Consider the following 10773-nt stretch of genomic DNA (forward strand, 5'->3'; position numbering starts at 1 on the left):
ATCCTGTCGACCTCCTCTATCCACTTCACACAAGCAGAAACGGCTCCAGTGGGCCAAACATTACATGAAGACTGATTTCAAAACTGTTTTGTTCACGGATGAGTGCCGTGCAACGCTCGATGGTCCAGATGGATGGAGTGGAGGATGGCTGGTTGATGGACACCCCACGCAAACACGGCTACAGCGCCAACAAGGAGGAGGTGGAGTAATGTTTTGGGCTGGAATCATGGGGAGAGAGATTGTCGGCTCCTTTAGGATCCCTGAAGGGGTAAAGATGAACTCCATAATGTATGTGGATTTTCTCAAACAGCACTTCCTGCCATGGTTCAAGAAGAAGAACCGTGTATTCCACAGCAAGATCATTTTTATGCATGATAATGCACCATCTCATGGTGCACATAAAACATCTGCATCTCTGGCTGATAGGGGCATAAAAGGGGACAAACTTAGGGTGTGGCCCCCATGCTCCCCTGACCTCTACCCCATTCAGAACCTCTGGAGCATCATCAAAAGGAGTGTCTATGATGGCGGGAGGCAGTTCACATGTAAGCAACAGCTCTGGGAGGGTATTCTGTCCTCATGCAAAACAATTGAAGCAGAAACCATCCAAAACCTGACAAATTAAATGGGCGAGAGTGTTCAGAAGCTCCTTTCGAACAAGGGGTCCTATGTGAAAATGTAACATCACCTAGAATAAAGTTTTGAGTTGAAAACTGTTTGATTTCAGTTTCTAATAACCTGCTAATGCTTATAATTTCAAAAATGACCATTTTTTTGGTCTTTATTAAAATGAAAAGGTTGATCGAAAAGTTTGGGGGATCTAAGAGTGTGGCAACCCAGTAGTCAGGATTACTTCGAATTCTGACAATATGAGGGTCATGTTGCAGGTAGTGCAGCAAGAATGCACTTATGTGTCTTGCGCATCTCGGAGCCCCAAAATTATTTTCCGGGCTAGATGCAGCTAAAAATTATCATTAATTTTAAATCTGGTGGAGCTTAGTATAGATGGCCTAATAGAATCAGTGCTGCACACTGCTACAAAGCCCAAATTATTTTCCAGCCAAGGTACAGATAAACATGATTAGTAATTTTAAATCTGATGGAGCTTAGTATAGATGGCCTAATAGAATCAGTACTGCACACTGCTACAAAGCCCAAATTATTTTCCAGCCAAGATACAGATAAACATGATTAGTAATTTTAAATCTGGTGGAGCTTATTAAAGATGGCCTAATAGAATCAGTGCTGCACACTGCTACCAAGCCCAAAATATTTTCCAGCCAAGATACAGATAAACATGATTAAAACGGTTGGTGAGGTGATTTTAAGCAATCATCAGGCTTTTACTCTCCCCAGAATGACACAGGGGTAGAAAAGTCGTTTCGGATCCATGATTTGTTCATCTTTATGAATGTGAGTCTGTCTACATTATCAGTGGAGAGCCACGTGCGCTTATCTGTCAGCACACCACCAGCAGCGCTGAACACACGTTCAGACAGAACGCTGGCTGCGGGGCATGACAAGATCTCCAAGGCGTAAGTGGCTTGCTCCGGCCATTTATCCAGATTGGAAGACCAAAAAGAGCAAGGGTCCAGTGACACAGTCATGGCTTCAATGTTTACTTGGAGATACTCCTGTACCATCGTCTCTAGGCGTTGACTATGTGTCAGACTTCTTGTCTCCTGTGGCCTTGCAAAGGATGGGCTAAAAAAGTGGTGAAATGATTCCGCAAAATTGATGTTACCAGCAGATACTGTGGTTCTGTTACAATTTGAGTGCTCGACGGTCCCACGGTTGGCAAGTTGGAACTGTGAGATTCACTACCTGCACCACTGGTGTTTTGTGGAAAAGCACATGTAAGATTCTGCAACAGTCTCTGCTGATACTCCTGCATGCGTGCATCCCTTTCTATGGCAGGAATAATTTCTGCAAATTTACTTTTGTACCGGGGAATCTAACAGTGTGGCAACCCAGTAGTCAGGATTATTTCTAATTCTCACAATTCGAGGGTCATGTTGCAGGTAGTGCAGCAAGAAGGCACTCATGTGTGTTGCGCATCCAGGAGCACCAAGTCCCTGTTGTGTTGGTGGCGAGGTAACAATCATGTTTCCTTCCTCTGTCCTCTCCCCCCAACCTCGCACAACAGAAATGTGATCAAGGTCTCCCTCATCTGATGAGTCTTCCATCAGTTCGTCCTCCACTTCTTCCTGGGCTCCTGCACCTTCCTCACTAGTTTCGCTGCTACTATGCGCCCTGGTAAAACCATCTCCCCCACCCTCACATGCCTGCCGCCTTGGTGCTGCCGACCGTCTGGACCTTGCAGATGTTAGCCCTTCCGCATACAATTCCTCCTCCTCTACTTCCTCCACCTCCTCTTGTGCCACCACCTGACTCCGAATTCTGTTTAACATGTGCTCCAGCATATAAATCACCGGAATAGTCATGCTAATAATGGCATCGTCAGCACTAAACATCTTCGTTGCCATTTCAAAACTGTGCAGAAGGGTGCATAGGTCCCTGATCTGAGACCACTCCTCCAGCGTGATTTGCCCCACCTCTGGATCTCGTTGGCCCAGGCTATACGTCAGAACGTATTGCACCAGGGCTTGTCGGTGCTGCCACAGTCGCTGCAACATGTGCAGAGTTGAATTCCACCGGGTAGGCACATCACATTTTAGCCGGTGAAGTGACAGGCCCAACGACTTCTGTAGAGATGTAAATCCCTGAGCTGCGGGATGCGAACGGCGGAAGTGAGCACACAGCGACCGTGCCCTCTGCAGAAGGCCATCTAGTCCGGGATAGTGTGCTAAAAATTGCTGGACAACCAGGTTCAACACGTGAGCCATTAAAGGCACGTGTGTGACATTGCCCCGGCGAAGGGCCGCACCCAGGTTTGCAGCATTGTCGCACACGGCCTTCCCTGGTTTCAGGTCCAGTGGAGACAACCATTCATGAAATTGGTTCTCCAGAGCTGACCACAACTCCTCAGCTGTGTGACTCACATTTCCCAGACATTTCAAAGTAAAAACCGCCTGATGACGTTGAGCCATACTGCCAGCATACTAAGGAGGTGTGCAGGATCCCTTCTGCGCAGTTAGAAAGCTTGTGGCATGATCAGACAGGCTTTGCGTGCAGGTGGAGGACAGAGAGGAGGTTGAGGAGGCAGAAGCAGTGGAGGAACTTTGAGATAAAGAGGATTGACGCACAACTCGTGGGGACGGCAAGACTTGGACAGCAGCCCCTTGTCCAGCTGTCACCATAGTTACCCAGTGCCCAGTCAGCGACATGTAACGCCCCTGTCCATGCCTACTCGTCCAAGTGTCTGTGGTGAAATGCACCCTGTCACACACAAAGTTTCTCAAAGAAGCGGTGATGGTGGAGCGCAGGCACACCTTTCTTTGAGAAGTAGTGCCGACTGGGCATCTGGTACTGGGGCACTGCGACGGACATAAGGTCTAGAAAATCCTCTGTGTCCACCAGGCGGAAAGGCAGCATTTCTGTAGCCAAGAGCTTGCAGATGGTGAAATTCAACCTGTTAGCTTTCTCATGGCTAGGAGGAAATGGTCTTTTACTTGTCCACATCTGAGGGACCGAGGGCTGGCTATTGTGCTTAGACGGGGTTGATAAGGGTGTCCCCGGCAAACTGCCGGTCTGTGAGGAAGATGCAGGCGGACATGTTAGGTTGCCTTGATCCAAAGGTGGTGCTATCGATGTCGGACAGCGCTCAACACCAGCTGGTGTTACCACCTCCAAAGAAAATGGTGACCTGCCAATCACGCTGGCTGTTGCGGGTAAAGAGGTGGCAGGTCTGCGCCCCAAAACAGGTGTGACTGCTGTCCCCCCAGTCACAGAGGACGAAGAGGCCGCGGATGCACAAGATATGGCAGATGGTGGTTGGCCCGGCGGTCTAGGCCGCATTGTAGCACAGTGAGCTTCCCACTGCAACTTATGCTTCCTGTCCATGTGCCGGTTCATGCATGAAGTACTCAAACTATGTATTTTTTGGCCTCTACTTAGCTTTTGCTGACAAATGTTACAGATAACACGAGTTGGGTCATCTTTATCGATCTGAAAAAATGCCCAGGCTATGCAAGGCTTAGCACCCATGCGACCTGAAGAGCCACCACGACTTGTGGTGAGAGGCAGAGTTGTGTTTGAGGATGCAGTTGTTGACGTGCTTCCAGTACTACGTCTCTGTCCAGGAAGGCGCAACCTGACCTCGTCGTCACTAGCATCCTCCTCCACTTCCTCTGCTGACCTCATCTCTTGGCTGACTGTGGGTTGACATTAAGTGGGATCTCCAACCTCATCATCATCACCCTGTGCGTTATCACACCCGTCGTCCTCAGTGCCAACCTGTTCCTGCCCTGACAAAAAACTAAAGTTGTCACTCCAATCAGGTATTTGAGTCTCATCATCGTCTTCCTCATTGTCTCCACCAACAGGAGTTAAAGTTTGGGAATGAGGGTCTACATTATAGTCAGAACCTTCTGCGTCTGGTCCTGGATCCGACTCATAAAGATTCTGGGCATCAGTGCAGATCATTTCCTCGTCTGGATTCACAGAAGCGCTGGAGTCGACCTCTGATTCCCAGGCTATAGTATGAGTAAACAGCTCTGCAGACTCAACCATCTGTTCTACCTCATACTCAGATGGGCAGCAGGAGATTTGGGAGCTGTGAGGAAGCAAGTGCGATTGGGGTGACACCTTTGAGGACTGGAGTATTTGTGATGTTGAAGTTGATGTGGAGGAGAGCCCACTTAAAGGAACACTTGATATCCGTTGAAGCACCTGCTGTTTTTGTGCCTCATCTGGAAATTGTAGCGATTGGCGTGGCCGTAAGAAAGGGATCTTATCACATTGTCCGCTAAAAGAAGTAGACATTTTAGTTTGGCTGGAAGATGGTCTTTCTTCTGCAGATGTTACTGTTGCTTTAACACCTACCCCACGGACACAACCTTTTTTCCCCTTCCCAACACGCCTATTCCCCTTTCCACCAGCAGCAGGCCTTTTCACTCATTTTGGTGGTTAACTAATTCACAACTCTGGAGTTGTTTGCACAAAAAAACAATGGATGGGAACAGAGCAGAGCTGAGTGGCCACACTGTGGTATTAGGCCAAAACTATTGGCTGGGTTAGATGCAGAAAAAAATTATATTCAATTTGCAACCTGATGGAGGTCAGTATAGATGGACTAATAGAACAAGTCCCACACACAGCTAGAAGCTCAAATATTTTTTCAGAGGTAGATGCAGAAAAAAAAAATATTCAGTTTGCAACCTGATGGAGGTCAGTATAGATGGACTAATAGAGAAAGTCCCACACACTGCTAGAAGGCCAAATATTTTTTCAGAACTAGATGCAGACAAAAAATTATTTTTAATTTGCAACCTGATGGAGGTCAGTATAGATGGACTAATAGAGAAAGTCCTACACACTGCTAGAAGGCCAAATATTTTTTCAGAGCTAGATGCAGATAAAAATTATTTTTAATTTGCAACCTGATGGAGGTCAGTATAGATGGACTAATAGAGAAAGTCCCACACACTGCTAGAAGGCCAAATATTTTTTCAGAGCTAGATGCAGAAAAAAATTATATTCAGTTTGTAACCTGATGGAGGTCAGTATAGATGGACTAATAGAACAAGTCCCACACACAGCTAGAAGCCCAAATATTTTTTCAGAGGTAGATGCAGATAAAAATTATTTTTAATTTGCAACCTGATGGAGGTCAGTATAGTTGGACTAATAGAGAAAGTCCCACACACTGCTAGAAGGCCAAATATTTTTTCAGAGCTAGATGCAGAAAAAAATTATATTCAGTTTGCAACCTGATGGAGGTCAGTATAGATGGACTAATAGAACAAGTCCCACACACAGCTAGAAGCCCAAATATTTTTTCAGAGGTAGATGCAGATAAAAATTATTTTTAATTTGCAACCTGATGGAGGTCAGTATAGATGCACTAATAGAGAAAGTCCCACACACTGCTAGAAGGCCAAATATTTTTTCAGAGCTAGATGCAGACAAAAAATTATTTTGAATTTGCAACGTGATGGAGGTCAGTATAGATGGACTAATAGAACAAGTCCCACACACTGCTAGAAAGCCAAATATTTTTTCAGAGCTAGATGCAGAAAAAAATTATATTCAGTTTGCAACCTGATGGAGGTCAGTATAGATGGACTAATAGAATGATGCTATGCCCAAAAGATTTTACTTCACTAGGTGCAGTAAAAAAATTGGTATTCTATACACAGGTGGTATATCTTGCAACACAGATAGGCTACTCCACTGACTAACACACTCTGCAATAGGCCAAAAAGGATTAGCTTTGCTAGATTCAGCCAAATGCTGTGAAAAAAACTTGCACGGCACTGGCACAGACCTGCCTGGCAAAAACTGATAGGAACTGATGTAACCTAGTTCTGAAAAGGACTGCAATTCCAATTAGTCTTTACTCCCACAACCTATCTATTTAAGAGCACAGACCTGCCTGATAAAAGTCGTAGGAAATGCTGTAACCTAGTCCTTAAAAGGACTGCAATCACAACTATTCCCTACTCCCAAGCTATCTGTAGATTTGTGCGAAAAATGGCTTGAAATTAACAAGGTATAGCGCACACAGCAACAGGGGTGCCGTCTAACACGCAGCTGCAGCAGTGAGAAAATGGTGGCGACGGGGAAAATGGCTTGGTCTTATAGGGCAAGGACATGTGACATACACTGCCAATGACACATGCCCTTGCTTGTGTGAAAAAAAGCACTTCGCTCTGTGTGTGCGCTGCTGATAGGCTGACAGATTGCACCTCCCCACTGTAAATGCGGGAAAGAGAAAAAAAAATGGAGATCTTCATTATTCCTGCAGAGATCCATCCCCTGCCCTCCCCCCGCCCCGCTGTACACTCAAACTGCGTATTAACATTAATTTTCATCATTACTGAGAAAAAATCCAGTTATGATTTTGGTGCACGAACAGTTATCGAACATAACCTCGAACATCCGAATTTTTCTCAAATCGTTCGTGTTCGCCGAACGGCTCGAACACCGCCCAAAACAGCTCGAATTTGAGATTGGCGAACAGTTCGAGTCGAACAACGCTCATCTCTAAAAGTAACCTCAACCTATCTGGCTAGGGGAAAATAGATGGTAATCAGTGGTAACCAGCAGCTTATTTATCTATACACCTGAAATTTCAGACTTTTGTAAGCTAACCAGTGCTTGCCTTGCTGGTGTTTATACACAAGCGGTGCAAATGGAAGTGGCCATGACTTTTTCACAAAGGGCGGTGCAAAAACTATCCCTATTTGGGGAAAGTATTAAGAGCTTTGATCTTTTCTAAATGAAGAAGGGATAGCTTTTTTCCAAACTGTTCAAAACATATCCCTTCATTTAGGGAGCAGAAACAGGTATGCTGATTTGCTGATTTTGTGGAATCCACAACAGGTTTGCTAGTCTCAAATGACTTAACAACTCCAATGGCTTTTTATCAAGCAGTCCAAAAATTATTTAATATTTAGTTAAGAAGCAGGAACAGTTTTACTGTTGTCAAATTGAAGAAGCATCGGCTTGTCAACAAGCCGTCAAAAATTATCACTATTTTGTGTGCAGTTTCATGATTGTGTTCTCTGAAGAGCGTACGATTCCCAGCAGCAGTATAGTATATCTACAGTAGTGTTCAAAATAAAAGCAGTCCAATATGACTGACCAGATTTATTACTGTTTTTGGTATAAATTATATTACTACATGTCATACAATTTAGCAGTTGGTGCAGTAGATTCTAAGAAAACTAATAGACTCAGCATTCATGATCTGCATGTTTTTGAGTCTGTGTATTTGAATAATTAATTGAAAGGGGTGTGTTCAAAATAATAGCAGTATGGAGTGAAATTAGTGAGGTCAATCAAGAAACAGGTGTGAATCAGGTGGCACTTATTTAAGGGTGAAGCCAGCGCATGTTATATATGCAGTTCTCCTTGAAAGTCTGAGAAATATGGGTCGTTCAAGACATTGTTCAGAAGAACAGCATACTTTAATTAAAAAGTTGATTGGAGAAGATAAAATTTATAAAGAAGTGCAGACAATGATGGGCTGCTCAGCTAATATGATCGCCAATGCTTTAAAAGGGAAAGCAAAACCGAGAGACGTGGAAGAAAACGGAAGACTACCATTTGAATGGATCGAAGAATAGCCAGAAAGGCAAAAGCTCAGCCAATGATCCGCTCCAGGATGATCAAAGACAGTGTCAATTTATCTGTGAGTACTGTGACAGTTAGCAGACGCCTGTGTGAAGCTAATCTCATAGCAAGAAGTCCCCGCAAAGTCCCACTGTTAAAAAAATCATGTACTGAAGCAGATACAATTTGCCAAAGAACACATCAACTGGCCTAAAGAGAAATGGAGAAATATTTTGTGGACTGATGAAAGTAAAATTGTTGTTTTTGGGTCCAAGGGCCGCAGTTCGTCAGATGACCCCCAGACTCTACATTCAAGCCACAGTACACTCTGAAGACAGTGAAGCATGGTGATGCAAGCATCATGATATGGGCATGTTTCTATTACTATGGTGCTGGAACTATTTACCGCATACCAGGGATCAAGGACCAGTTTGCATATTTTAAAACACTTGAAATCATGTTGTCTTACGCTGAAGAGGATATGCCCTTGAAATGGGTGTTTCAATAAGACAACAACCCTAAACACACCAGTTAAGGAGCAAAATCTTGGTTCCAGTCCAACAAAATTGAGATTATTTCCATCAAAAAGGTCATAAACATAAACTACCTCAATAAAGATTTCCAATAACCATAAAAAACTGCGTTCATATAAAGCAGATTTTTTGAAAAGAGGATGTGAAACAAATAATATTTAAAAAATTTTTTATTTTTATTACATCAATTTAAAACCTTCAATAAAAGAACGTAAAAAAGCAGTGGCCTATCAATCCCATGCAAGAAGTCTTCTAATTAATAGATCATAATAATAATGTATCATTTATTGTGCTATTGACCAAGAGGGAGGGGGGAAGGTGATGTAGACATAAGACCAATAAATATAATATCGAAGAAGCACATAAGCGAAACGGCGTCGTCGGGCGGATCCCGGTGAGATTGTCTCCAGGTCTTTGAAAATTTGAACACTACTGTATAACACACTGGACAAGTGCGGGGAATAGGCATCTACCAGCAATGCCAGCAACCGCACACTATAAAATAGGACAAGGAAAGTTTGTCTAGCAGTCTAGGGACAGCCAAGGTAGGAGCACTACATTTCATTATAAACCAAAGTGGGCAGCAAGAAACTGTGTGTCTAGAGTGGCTGTGCAGCAGAAGCAGCATGCTATTAAAATATGAAAGGCCAAACAAGGAGATGTCTGGCACTGTAGGCCAAGCAAATGCAGCCCGGGCAGCCGCAGTACTGTAGAGATGGCATGAAGGACAGGTAGTAGATTATATGCCGGGCAAACTCTTAGAACAGTGTGCTGACACTGAGGCATGTCATTCTATGCTCTTTTTGGTGCGCTGATAAATTGTTATAAGACCTTGAAACCTAGTCTTTGGTTAGACTTCAAAGGAGACTGTGATTTCTACTATATGCAGCAATACTTTGGAATTGCTGGGTATAGTACAAGTGATCAGACAATTGCAGGTTCAACTCCCCCAAGGGGACTAATGAATACAGTAAAAGAAAAATATAAGTTTTAATAAATGTGAACAAAATAAAAAAACAAGTTCAAATCCCGTCCCATTAAAAAAAAAATCTATACATATGTTGCATCGCTGCATCCAGAAAAGTCCAATCTATGAAAATATAAAAATAAACTAATCGGTAAACACTGTCAACAGAGAATAAATTACAAAATGCCAAAATTTATTTTTTTTGATCTCCACAATACCACACAAAATGCTGTAAGAAGTGATCAGAATGTCATAACTATCTCAAAATGATATCAATAAAAATGTCATCTCTCTTTGCAAAAATTGAGTCCTCACACAGATCTGTGTACAAAAATATGAGTGTTACAGGTCTCAAAAAATGGCAACACAATTAAAGTTTTTTTCAAATTTTAGATTTTTTTCACTAATAAAAAACTGAACAAGTTTGATATTGCCGTAATTTTGCTGATGAGGAGAATTATATTGCTACGTCATCTTTACCTCACAATTTACATCGTAAAAGCAATTCCCAAAAACATTGTAATGCAATTTCACCGCATTTGGATTTTTATTCTTGGTTTCCAGTACACTATGTGGTAAAATTAATTATGTCACTCAAAGGTACAACTTGTCCCACAAATAAACAAGCCCTGATACGTCTATTTGTACAAAAAACAAAGTTATGGCTCTTGGAATAAGGGGAGGGAAAAATTTAAATGAGAAAAAAAACCAGAAATTGTCCATGTCAGGAAGTGGGTAAAGAAATGATGCAAAATGAAATTTAGAACTTATACCATACAGGTGGCATAAGTTATTTTGCACAACCATAAAATAGACCTAATGTTTCAGGAAATAATGGTGGCTCAGTGGTTAATACTGCAGCCTTGCAGCACTGGGGTCCTGGGTTCAATTCCCACCAAGGACAACATCTGCAAGGAGTTTGTATATTCTCCCATGTTTGTGTGGGTTTCCTCCAGGTTCTCAGGTTTCCTCCCACAATCCAAAAACGTACTGATAGGGAATGTAGATTGTGATCCCCAATAGGGACAGTGCCCATAAGGTCTGTGAATTGTAAAGCACTGCAGAAATAAAATAAAAATATTATTATTTATTATA

This window comes from Phyllobates terribilis, unplaced genomic scaffold, assembly GCF_046119375.1.
Source record: "Phyllobates terribilis strain yellow unplaced genomic scaffold, ASM4611937v1 Scaffold_11__3_contigs__length_659146591, whole genome shotgun sequence".
NCBI classification, from domain to species: Eukaryota; Metazoa; Chordata; class Amphibia; order Anura; family Dendrobatidae; genus Phyllobates; species Phyllobates terribilis.